The sequence below is a fragment of the Atractosteus spatula genome, chromosome 1 (genome assembly GCF_055471065.1).
Source record: "Atractosteus spatula isolate fAtrSpa1 chromosome 1, fAtrSpa1.hap1, whole genome shotgun sequence".
NCBI classification, from domain to species: Eukaryota; Metazoa; Chordata; class Actinopteri; order Semionotiformes; family Lepisosteidae; genus Atractosteus; species Atractosteus spatula.
In genome coordinates this window covers 79,499,432-79,513,139 of record NC_142706.1, presented here as the reverse complement: position 1 = coordinate 79,513,139, position 13,708 = coordinate 79,499,432, and positions in this window count along the sequence as shown.

Here is a 13,708-nt window from a genome sequence, read left to right as displayed (position 1 = left end):
AGGGGACTCTAATTTATCAAGAATACCCCCCTATGAAAATCCAGATCTACAGATAGAAAGCTACCCAGGAGCGTCATTTTACAACGCAGCAAACCTCCTACAACACACCCCCCGGAACACAGGAGTGGAGAAAATCATTCTATCCTTTGGAATCAATAACAAGGCACAAAAAGCAAAGGAAACAGCTATCAAACAACTACAACAGATGCTACGGGAAGCTAAGGGATCCTTCCCATCTGCAGAAATATACATCCCACTGATTAATTACTCCAGAGACCTGGAACCAGAATTCAGGAAAAATCTGGACACAATAAACAATCACATACAGCAAAACATGCCATACCTCCCCAAACTGGAAGAAACCCTTTTCAAGACAGAAAGAGATGGAATTCACTGGACCACCGCAACAGCTCAAAAAATGCTAGACCACTGGTCACAACATTTAAACTGGTAAGCCCCAAAGCCACAGAACAAGAGGGGGACAAGAACAACAAAAATATTGTAAATCTAAGCAACAACTTCCACCCCACAACTGAACAAATCAACCTCCTCAATAAGGGCTTATCATTTGTCCCCACAGTAGGGACAAAGAAAGGTCAGAAAACCAGACTGAAAAGCGAAATCCGACAATACCACCGTCGCCTTAAACTGACCGCCTTCTTTGAGGATAAAGACACCGACACAGAAAGGGTTCCCTTCCTGCCTAAATCCAGCTGGGAACCAGGGGAAAACCAACTGCCACCAGAAATCCAGGAAATAATTCAAGAGGACAACAGAATTCTACAAAAACTCCGACCATACAGGGACTCACACAACATAACAAAGGAGGAAACCATAGCCTTAAAACATTTAAAGGAAAACAAACATATAGTCATAAAACCAGCAGACAAAGGGAGTGCAATAGTTATCATGGATAGAGAACAATACATTGCAGAAGCACACAGACAATTAAATAATCAGGAACACTATACTACTTTGGAAGAACCGCTGTACAAACAAACAGCACTAGAAATAGGGCAAATCCTACAAACTCTGGTTGAACTAAAACACCTAACAAAAAAACAGGCATTCTACCTAAGAGGAGAGGAATCACCACGACCGAGGATTTTCTACCTCCTCCCAAAAATTCATAAAGCCCCAGAAACATGGCCACTCCCCTACGAAATTCCACCTGGGAGACCCATAGTGTCCGACTGCAACAGTGAATCCTACAGAATAGCAGAATATCTAGACCATTTCCTCAACCCCATTTCTAAACACCACCCAAGTTACATCAAAGACACCTATGACTTTGTAGCCAAAGTCAAAAATGCTACAATACAACAAAAAGCCTTCCTGTTCACCATTGACATTGACAGTTTATACACCAACATTGAAACTACGGAGGGACTGAAAGCAGTCCGGGAGTGGTTTCTCAAATACCCTGACCGCAACAGACCAGAAACACAAATTCTGAAGCTATTGGAAATTAGCCTCAACAAAAATGATTTTGAATTTGAAGAGCAATACTACTTACAAATAAAAGGAACTGCCATGGGGAAACGCTTTGCTCCGGCCTATGCTGACATCTATATGGCCCATTGGGAAGCCACAGTATTCCCAAAATGTACACACAAACCTACACACTACTTCAGGTACCTTGACGACATCTGGGGAACCTGGACGCACGGCCCACAGGCCTTTCAAGAATTCATTAACACCCTCAACACACACCACAGGTCCATTAAACTCAAATACACCAAGCATGAAAACCACATAGACTTCCTAGACACCACCACATACAAGGGTTCCTCCTTCAACAACACAGGCAAACTGGACATCAAGGTATATTTCAAAGACACGGACACACACGGCTTACTGCACAAAGACAGCTTCCACCCAAAACATACTTTCAAAGGACTGGTAAAATCACAACTCCTACGCTTCCACAAAATCTGCACACAACAGCAAGACTTTGAGGAAGCCAAACACATACTCTTCCAAGCTCTACGCCAGAGAGGATACACACGAAGTTTCCTCAAAAATGTGGCACAAACATTTCTAAACAGAAAAACACCTGATGACAGCAAAATAATACCCCTCATCACAACATACTCCCAACTCAGCGTAATTACCAACCAAAAACTAAAGTCTACATTCACCACGATATTAGAAAACACAAACCTACTGAGGGAACACAAAATCATATCTGCATATAGAAGAAACAAAAACCTACAGGATTACTTAGTCCAAAGCAAACTAAAACCGGTACAAAACAGATCAAATACACCAAAAGCCAAACACTTCAAACAAAAAACAACCATCCAAAACAACAAAACCAAAGAAATCTTCCAGTTGCAAAGGGCGCTCTCAGAAAACACCAATAACGCTGTCTATGGCATCCAGTGCAAAACGTGCGGGGTGACCTATGTGGGGGAAACAGGTAACTCCATCCGAACCCGACTGGCACAACACAGGTACAACATCCGGAACCAGCGGGAAAGGAGGACTCACCTGGTGGCACACTTCCTACAGCACGGGCTGGAAGCGCTGGAGGCCACAGGACTGGAGAGCAACCCCAACTGGACAGAGATGGAAAGAAAGAAAAAGGAAACGGAGTGGATCAAAAGACTTCATACAACCTTTCCACAAGGCCTGAACATCAGAAAATAAACTGGGAGGGTTTCAGTCGTTGGAAGGAGAGTGCAACACTCCTTGTCCCAGATGGTCCCTTCTTAGAGAAAATCTGGGAGAAAGAGTTTTGTTCCCCTACCCTAACCCTAACCCTAACCCCTAACCCTAACCCTAACCCTAAAAATCCATCCCTGAAAATAAAAATTTTCTGAGTAGTGTGTAAATGCTGATCCTTACCCTGCCTGGGTTGTACACTGAGCATTTCCCCGAACTCTACCTGAAGTTCTCTGGGCATTGGATTTTAACATGTTCCCCAAACCAAAAGGAATGAGTGGGAAACAATCAAGAAAAGAGATTGATGCACTTGCATTTGAATGAGTTTCAAGCATGCTTGGGTACTCGTGTGATCTGAGTGACTCAGTTTTGGAATACAACTGTCGCGTGCTGCACCGCGACCTCCAGGCACCCCGGAGTTTCTGAAAAAAAATTTTCTGCAATTTTCACAAAACCACTTTTCATCAACTTGAATTGGGCTAAAAATCCATCCCTGAAAATAAATATTCTCTGAGTAGTGTGGAAATGCTGATCCTTACCCTACCTGGGTTGTCCACTGAGTATTTCCGCGAACTCTACTTGAAGTTCTCTGGGCATGGGATTTTGAAATTTTACCCAAACCAAAAGGAATGAGTGGGAAACAATCAAGACAACAGATAGAAGCACTTGCATTTGAATGAGTTTCAAGCATGCTTGGGTACTCGTGTGATCTGAATGACTCAGTTTTCGAATACAACTGTCGCGTGGTGCACCGCGACCTCAAGGCACCCCGGAGTTTCAAAAAAAAAAATGTCTGCGATTTTCACGAAACCACTTTTCTTCAACTTGAATTGGGCTAAAAATCCATCACTGAAAATAAAAATTCTCTGAGTAGTTTGGAAATACTGATCCTTACCCTGCCTGGGTTGTCCACTGAGCATTTCCCCGAACTCTACCTGAAGTTCTCTGGGCATGGGATTTTGACATGTTCCCCAAACCAAAAGGAATGAGTGGGAAACAATCAAGAAAAGAGATAGAGGCACTTGCATTTGAATGAGTTTCAAGCATGCTTGGGTACTCGTGTGATCTGAGTGACTCAGTTTTGGAATACAACTGTCGCGTGGTGCACCGCGACCTCCAGGCACCCCGGAGTTTCTGAAAAAAAATTTTCTGCGATTTTCACGAAACCACTTTTCTTCAACTTGAATTGGGCTAAAAATCCATCCCTGAAAATAAAAATTCTCTGAGTAGTGTGTAAATGTTGATCCTTACCCTGCCTGTGTTGTCCACTGAGCATTTCCCCGAACTCTACCTGAAGTTCTCTGGGCATGGGATTTTGACATGTTCCCCAAACCAAAAGGAATGAGTGGGAAACAATCAGGAAAAGATATAGATGCACTTGCATTTGAATGAGTTTCAAGCTTGCTTGGGTACTCGTGTGATCTGAGTGATTCAGTTTTGGAATACAACTGTCGCTTGGTGCACCGCGACCTCCAGGCACCCCAGAGTTTCTGAAAAAAAATTTTCTGCAATTTTCACGAAACCACTTTTCATCAACTTGAATTGGGTTAAAAATCCATCCCTGAAAATAAATATTCTCTGAGTAGTGTGGAAATGCTGATCCTTACCCTACCTGGGGTGTCCACTGAATATTTCCGCGAACTCTACTTCAAGTTCTCTGGGAATGGGATTTTGACATGTTACCCAAACCAAGAGGAATGAGTGGGAAACAATCAAGACAACAGATAGAAGCACTTGCATTTGAATGAGTTTCAAGCATGCTTGGGTACTCGTGTGATCTGAATGACTCAGTTTTCGAATACAACTGTCGCGTGGTGCACCGCGACCTCCAGGCACCCCGGAGTTTCTGAAAAAAAATTTTCTGCAATTTTCACGAAACCACTTTTCTTCAACTTGAATTGGGCTAAAAATCCATCCCTGAAAATAAAAATTCTCTGAGTAGTGTGTAAATGCTGATCCTTACCCTACCTGGGTTGTCCACTAAGCATTTCCCCGAACTCTACCTGAAGTTCTCTGGGCATGGGATTTTGACATTTTCCCCAAACCAAAAGGAATGAGTGGGAAACAATCAAGACAACAGATAGAAGCACTTGCATTTGAATGAGTTTCAAGCATGCTTGGGTACTCGTGTGATCTGAGTGACTCTGTTTTGGAATACAACTGTCGCGTGGTGCACCGCGACCTCCAGGCACCCCGGAGTTTCAGAAAAAACATTTTCTGCGATTTTCACGAAACCACTTTTCTTCAACTTGAATTGGGCTAAAAATCCATCCCTGAAAATAAAAATTCTCTGAGTAGTGTGTAAATGCTGATCCTTAACCTGCCTGGGTTGTCCACTGAGCATTTCCCCGAACTCTACCTGAAGTTCTCTGGGCATGGGATTTTGACATGTTCCCCAAACCAAAAGGAATGAGTGGGAAACAATCAAGAAAAGAGATAGATGCACTTGCATTTGAATGAGTTTCAAGCATGCTTGGGTACTCGTGTGATCTGAGTGGCTCAGTTTTGGAATACAACTGTCGCGTGGTGCACCGCGACCTCCAGGCACCCCGGAGTTTCTGAAAAAAAATTTTCTGCAATTTTCACAAAACCACTTTTCATCAACTTGAATTGGGCTAAAAATCCATCCCTGAAAATAAATATTCTCTGAGTAGTGTGGAAATGCTGATCCTTACCCTACCTGGGTTGTCCACTGAGTATTTCCGCGAACTCTACTTGAAGTTCTCTGGGCATGGGATTTTGAAATTTTACCCAAACCAAAAGGAATGAGTGGGAAACAATCAAGACAACAGATAGAAGCACTTGCATTTGAATGAGTTTCAAGCATGCTGGGTACTCGTGTGATCTGAGTGACTCAGTTTTGGAATACAACTGTCGCGTGGTGCACCGCGACCTCCAGGCACCCCGGAGTTTCTGAAAAAAAATTTTCTGCGATTTTCACGAAACCACTTTTCTTCAACTTGAATTGGGCTAAAAATCCATCCCTGAAAATAAATATTCTCTGAGTAGTGTGGAAATGCTGATCCTTACCCTACCTGGGGTGTCCACTGAGCATTTCCGCAAACTCTACTTGAAGTTCTCTGGGCATGGGATTTTGACATGTTCCCCAAACCAAAAGGAATGAGTGGGAAACAATCAAGACAACAGATAGAAGCACTTGAATTTGAATTAGTTTCAAGCATGCTTGGGTACTCGTGTGATCTGAGTGACTCAGTTTTCGAATACAACTGTCGCGTGGTTCACCGCGACCTCCAGGCACCCCGGAGTTTCTGAAAAAAAATTTTCTGCGATTTTCACGAAACCACTTTTCTTCAACTTGAATTGGGCTAAAAATCCATCCCTGAAAATAAAAATTCTCTGAGTAGTGTGTAAATGCTGATCCTTACCATGCCTGGGTTGTCCACTGAGCATTTTCCCGAACTCTACCTGAAGTTCTCTGGGCATGGGATTTTGACATGTTCCCCAAACCAAAAAGAATGAGTGGGAAACAATCAAGACAACAGATAGAAGCACTTGCGTTTGAATGAGTTTCAAGCATGCTTGGGTACTCGTGTGATCTGAGTGACTCTGTTTTGGAATACAACTGTCGCGTGGTGCACCGCGACCTCCAGGCACCCCGGAGTTTCTGAAAAAAAATTTTCTGCGATTTTCACGAAACCACTTTTCTTCAACTTGAATTGGGCTAAAAATCCATCCCTGAAAATAAAAATTCTCTGAGTAGTGTGTAAATGCTGATCCTTACCCTACCTGGGTTGTCCACTGAGCATTTCCCCGAACTCTACCTGAAGTTCTCTGGGCATGGGATTTTGACATGTTCCCCAAACCAAAAGGAATGAGTGGGAAACAATCAAGACAACAGATAGAAGCAGTTGCATTTGAATGAGTTTCAAGCATGCTTGGGTACTCGTGTGATCTGAGTGACTCTGTTTTGGAATACAACTGTCGCGTGGTGCACCGCGACCTCCAGGCACCCCGGAGTTTCAGAAAAAACATTTTCTGCGATTTTCACGAAACCACTTTTCTTCAACTTGAATTGGGCTAAAAATCCATCACTGAAAATAAAAATTCTCTGAGTAGTGTGGAAATACTGATCCTTACCCTGTCTGGGTTGTCCACTGAGCATTTCCCCGAACTCTACCTGAAGTTCTCTGGGCATGGGATTTTGACATGTTCCCCAAACCAAAAGGAATGAGTGGAAAACAATCAAGACAACAGATAGAAGCAGTTGCATTTGAATGAGTTTCAAACATGCTTGGGTACTCGTGTGATCTGAGTGACTCTGTTTTGGAATACAACTGTCGCATGGTGCACCCCGACCTCCAGGCACCCCGGAGTTTCTGAAAAAAAATTTTCTGCGATTTTCATGAAACCACTTTTCTTCAACTTGAATTGGGCTAAAAATCCATCCCTGAAAATAAAAATTCTCTGAGTAGTGTGTAAATGCTGATCCTTACCCTGCCTGTGTTGTCCACTGAGCATTTCCCCGAACTCTACCTGAAGTTCTCTGGGCATGGGATTTTGACATGTTCCCCAAACCAAAAGGAATGAGTGGGAAACAATCAAGAAAAGAGATAGATGCACTTGCATTTGAATGAGTTTCAAGCATGCTTGGGTACTCGTGTGATCTGAGTGGCTCAGTTTTGGAATACAACTGTCGCGTGGTGCACCGCGACCTCCAGGCACCCCGGAGTTTCTGAAAAAAAATTTTCTGCGATTTTCACGAAACCACTTTTCTTCAACTTGAATTGGGCTAAAAATCCATCCCTGAAAATAAATATTCTCTGAGTAGTGTGGAAAGGCTGATCCTTACCCTACCTGGGGTGTCCACTGAGCATTTCCGCGAACTCTACTTCAAGTTCTCTGGGAATGGGATTTTGACATGTTACCCAAACCAAGAGGAATGAGTGGGAAACAATCAAGACAACAGATAGAAGCACTTGCATTTGAATGAGTTTCAAGCATGCTTGGGTACTCGTGTGATCTGAATGACTCAGTTTTCGAATACAACTGTCGCGTGGTGCATCGCGACCTCAAGGCACCCCGGAGTTTCTGAAAAAAAATTTTCTGCGATTTTCACGAAACCACTTTTCTTCAACTTGAATTGGGCTAAAAATCCATCACTGAAAATAAAAATTCTCTGAGTAGTGTGGAAATACTGATCCTTACCCTGCCTGGGTTGTCCACTGAGCATTTCCGCGATCTCTACCTGAAGTTCTCTGGGCATGGGATTTTGACATGTTCCCCAAACCAAAAGGAATGAGTGGGAAACAATCAAGACAACAGATAGAAGCACTTGCATTTGAATGAGTTTCAAGCATGCTTGGGTACTCGTGTGATCTGAGTGACTCAGTTTTGGAATACAACTGTCGCGTGGTGCATCGCGACCTCAAGGCACCCCGGAGTTTCTGAAAAAAAATTTTCTGCGATTTTCACGAAACCACTTTTCATCAACTTGAATTGGGCTAAAAATCCATCCCTGAAAATAAATATTCTCTGAGAAGTGTGGAAATGCTGATCCTTACCCTACCTGGGGTGTCCACTGAGCATTTCCGCGAACTCTACTTGAAGTTCTCTGGGCATGGGATTATGACATGTTCCCCAAACCAAAAGGAATGAGTGGGAAACAATCAAGACAACAGATAGAAGCACTTGCATTTGAATGAGTTTCAAGCATGCTGGGTACTCGTGTGATCTGAGTGACTCAGTTTTCGAATACAACTGTCGCGTTGTGCATCGCGACCTCCAGGCACCCCGGAGTTTCTGAAAAAAAATTTTCTGCGATTTTCACGAAACCACTTTTCTTCAACTTGAATTGGGTTAAAAATCCATCACTGAAAATAAAAATTCTCTGAGTAGTGTGGAAATACTGATCCATACCCTGCCTGGGTTGTCCACTGAGCATTTCCGCGAGCTCTACCTGAAGTTCTCTGGGCATGGGATTTTGACATGTTCCCCAAAACAAATGGAATGAGTGGGAAACAATCAAGACAACAGATAGAAGCATTTGCATTTGAATGAGTTTCAAGCATGCTTGGGTACTCGTGTGATCTGAGTGACTCAGTTTTCGAATACAACTGTCGCTTGGTGCACCGCGACCTCCAGGCACCCCGGAGTTTCTGAAAAAAAATTGACTGCGATTTTCACGAAACCACTTTTCTTCAACTTGAATTGGGCTAAAAATCCATCACTGAAAATAAAAATTCTCTGAGTAGTGTGGAAATACTGATCCTTACCCTGCCTGGGTTGACCACTGAGCAATTCCGCGAGCTCTACCTGAAGTTCTCTGGGCATGGGATTTTGACATGTTCCCCAAACCAAAAGGAATGAGTGGGAAACAATCAAGACAACAGATAGAAGCACTTACATTTGAATGAGTTTCAAGCATGCTTGGGTACTCGTGTGATCTGAGTGACTCAGTTTTGGAATACAACTGTCGCGTAGTGCATCACGACCTCAAGGCACCCCGGAGTTTCTGAAAAAAAAATTTCTGCAATTTTCACGAAACCACTTTTCATCAACTTGAATTGGGCTAAAAATCCATCCCTGAAAATAAATATTCTCTGAGTAGTGTGGAAATGCTGATCCTTACCCTACCTGGGGTGTCCACTGAGCATTTCCTCAAACTCTACTTGAAGTTCTCTGGGCATGGGATTTTGACATGTTACCCAAACCAAAAGGAATGAGAGGGAAACAATCAAGACAACAGATAGAAGCACTTGCATTTGAATGAGTTTCAAGCATGCTTGGGTACTCGTGTGATCTGAGTGACTCAGTTTTCGAATACAACTGTCGCGTGGTGCACCGCGACCTCCAGGCACCCCGGAGTTTCTGAAAAAAAATTTTCTGCGATTTTCACGAAACCACTTTTCTTCAACTTGAATTGGGCTAAAAATCCATCCCTGAAAATAAAAATTCTCTGAGTAGTGTGGAAATGCTGATCCTTACCCTGCCTGGGTTGTCCACTGAGCATTTCCCCGAACTCTACCTGAAGTTCTCTGGGCATGGGATTTTGAGATGTTACCCAAACCAAAAGGAATGAGTGGGAAACAATCAAGACAACAGATAGAAGCACTTGCATTTGAATGAGTTTCAAGCATGCTTGGGTACTCGTGTGATCTGAGTGACTCAGTTTTCGAATACAACTGTCGCGTTGTGCATCGCGACCTCCAGGCACCCCGGAGTTTCTGAAAAAAAATTTTCTGCGATTTTCACGAAACCACTTTTCTTCAACTTGAATTGGGCTAAAAATCCATCCCTGAAAATAAAAATTCTCTGAGTTGTGTGTAAATGCTGATCCTTACCCTGCCTGGGTTGTCCACTGAGCATTTCCCCGAACTCTACCTGAAGTTCTCTGGGCATGGGATTTTGACATGTTCCCCAAACCAAAAGGAATGAGTGGGAAACAATTAAGAAAAGAGATAGAGGCACTTGCATTTGAATGAGTTTCAAGCATGCTTGGGTACTCGTGTGATCTGAGTCACTCAGTTTTGGAATCCAACTGTCGCGTGGTGCATCGCGACCTCAAGGCACCCCGGAGTTTCTGAAAAAAAATTTTCTGCGATTTTCACGAAACCACTTTTCTTCAACTTGAATTGGGCTAAAAATCCATCACTGAAAATAAAAATTCTCTGAGTAGTGTGGAAATACTGATCCTTACCCTGCCTGGGTTGTCCACTGAGCATTTCCGCGATCTCTACCTGAAGTTCTCTGGGCATGGGATTTTGACATGTTCCCCAAACCAAAAGGAATGAGTGGGAAACAATCAAGACAACAGATAGAAGCACTTGCATTTGAATGAGTTTCAAGCATGCTTGGGTACTCGTGTGATCTTAGTGACTCAGTTTTGGAATACAACTGTCGCGTGGTGCACCGCGACCTCCAGGCACCCCGGAGTTTCTGAAAAAAAATTTTCTGCGATTTTCACGAAACCACTTTTCTTCAACTTGAATTGGGCTAAAAATCCATCACTGAAAATAAAAATTCTCTGAGGAGTGTGGAAATACTGATCCTTACCCTGCCTGGGTTGACCACTGAGCAATTCCGCGAGCTCTACCTGAAGATCTCTGGGCATGGGATTTTGACATGTTCCCCAAACCAAAAGGAATGAGTGGGAAACAATCAAGACAACAGATAGAAGCACTTGCATTTGAATGAGTTTCAAGCATGCTTGGGTACTCGTGTGATCTGAGTGACTCAGTTTTGGAATACAACTGTCGCGTGGTGCATCGCGACCTCAAGGCACCCCGGAGTTTCTGAAAAAAAATTTTCTGCGATTTTCACGAAACCACTTTTCATCAACTTGAATTGGGCTAAAAATCCATCCCTGAAAATAAATATTCTCTGAGAAGTGTGGAAATGCTGATCCTTACCCTACCTGGGGTGTCCACTGAGCATTTCCGCGAACTCTACTTGAAGTTCTCTGGGCATGGGATTATGACATGTTCCCCAAACCAAAAGGAATGAGAGGGAAACAATCAAGACAACAGATAGAAGCACTTGCATTTGAATGAGTTTCAAGCATGCTGGGTACTCGTGTGATCTGAGTGACTCAGTTTTGGAATACAACTGTCGCGTGGTGCACTGCGACCTCCAGGCACCCCGGAGTTTCTGAAAAAAATTTTTTTGCAATTTTCACGAAACCACTTTTCATCAACTTGAATTGGGCTAAAAATCCATCCCTGAAAATAAATATTCTCTGAGTAGTGTGTAAATGCTGATCCTTACCCTGCCTGGGTTGTCCACTGAGCATTTCCCCGAACTCTACCTGAAGTTCTCTGGGCATGGGATTTTGACTTGTTCCCCAAAACAAAAGGAATGAGTGGGAAACAATCAAGAAAAGAGATAGAGGCACTTGCATTTGAATGAGTTTCAAGCATGCTTGGGTACTCGTGTGATCTGAGTGACTCAGTTTTCGAATACAACTGTCGCGTTGTGCATCGCGACCTCCAGGCACCCCGGAGTTTCTGAAAAAAAATTTTCTGCGATTTTCACGAAACCACTTTTCTTCAACTTGAATTGGGTTAAAAATCCATCACTGAAAATAAAAATTCTCTGAGTAGTGTGGAAATACTGATCCATACCCTGCCTGGGTTGTCCACTGAGCATTTCCGCGAGCTCTACCTGAAGTTCTCTGGGCATGGGATTTTGACATGTTCCCCAAACCAAATGGAATGAGTGGGAAACAATCAAGACAACAGATAGAAGCATTTGCATTTGAATGAGTTTCAAGCATGCTTGGGTACTCGTGTGATCTGAGTGACTCAGTTTTCGAATACAACTGTCGCTTGGTGCACCGCGACCTCCAGGCACCCCGGAGTTTCTGAAAAAAAATTGACTGCGATTTTCACGAAACCACTTTTCTTCAACTTGAATTGGGCTAAAAATCCATCACTGAAAATAAAAATTCTCTCAGTAGTGTGGAAATACTGATCCTTACCCTGTCTGGGTTGTCCACTGAGCATTTCCGCGATTTCTACCTGAAGTTCTCTGGGCATGGGATTTTGACATATTCCCCAATCCAAAAGGAATGAGTGGGAAACAATCAAGACAACAGATAGAAGCACTTGCATTTGAATGAGTTTCAAGCATACTTGGGTACTCGTGAGATCTGAGTGACTCAGTTTTCGAATACAACTGTCGCTTGGTGCACCGCGACCTCCAGGCACCCCGGAGTTTCTGAAAAAAAAAATTCTGCGATTTTCACTAAACCACTTTTCTTCAACTTGAATTGGGCTAAAAATCAATCACTGAAAATAAATATTCTCTGAGTAGTGTGGAAATACTGATCCTTACCCTGCCTGAGTTGTCCACTTAGCATTTCCGCGATCTCTACCTGAAGTTCTCTGGGCATGGGATTTTGACATGTTCCCCAAACCAAAAGGAATGAGTGGGAAACAATCAAGACAACACATAGAAGCACTTGCATTTGAATGAGTTTCAAGCATTCTTGGGTACTCGTGTGATCTGAGTGACTCAGTTTTGGAATACAACTGTCGCGTGGTGCATCGCGACCTCAAGGCACCCCGGAGTTTCTGAAAAAAAATTTTCTGCGATTTTCACGAAACCACTTTTCATCAACTTGAATTGGGCTAAAAATCCATCCCTGAAAATGAATATTCTCTGAGAAGTGTGGAAATGCTGATCCTTACCCTACCTGGGGTGTCCACTGAGCATTTCCGCGAACTCTACTTGAAGTTCTCTGGGCATGGGATTATGACATGTTCCCCAAACCAAAAGGAATGAGTGGGAAACAATCAAGACAACAGATAGAAGCACTTGCATTTGAATGAGTTTCAAGCATGCTGGGTACTCGTGTGATCTGAGTGACTCAGTTTTGGAATACAACTGTCGCGTGGTGCACCGCGACCTCCAGGCACCCCGGAGTTTCTGAAAAAATTTTTTTTGCAATTTTCACGAAACCACTTTTCATCAACTTGAATTGGGCTAAAAATCCATCCCTGAAAATAAATATTCTCTGAGTAGTGTGTAAATGCTGATCCTTACCCTGCCTGGGTTGTCCACTGAGCATTTCCCCGAACTCTACCTGAAGTTCTCTGGGCATGGGATTTTGAGATGTTACCCAAACCAAAAGGAATGAGTGGGAAACAATCAAGACAACAGATAGAAGCACTTGCATTTGAATGAGTTTCAAGCATGCTTGGGTACTCGTGTGATCTGAGTGACTCAGTTTTCGAATACAACTGTCGCGTTGTGCATCGCGACCTCCAGGCACCCCGGAGTTTCTGAAAAAAAAATTTTCTGCGATTTTCACGAAACCACTTTTCTTCAACTTGAATTGGGCTAAAAATCCATCACTGAAAATAAAAATTCTCTGAGTAGTGTGGAAATACTGATCCATACCCTGCCTGGGTTGTCCACTGAGCATTTCAACGAGCTCTACCTGAAGTTCTCTGGGCATGGGATTTTGACATGTTCCCCAAACCAAAAGGAATGAGTGGGAAACAATCAAGACAACAGATAGAAGCATTTGCATTTGAATGAGTTTCAAGCATGCTTGGGTACTCGTGTGATCTGAGTGACT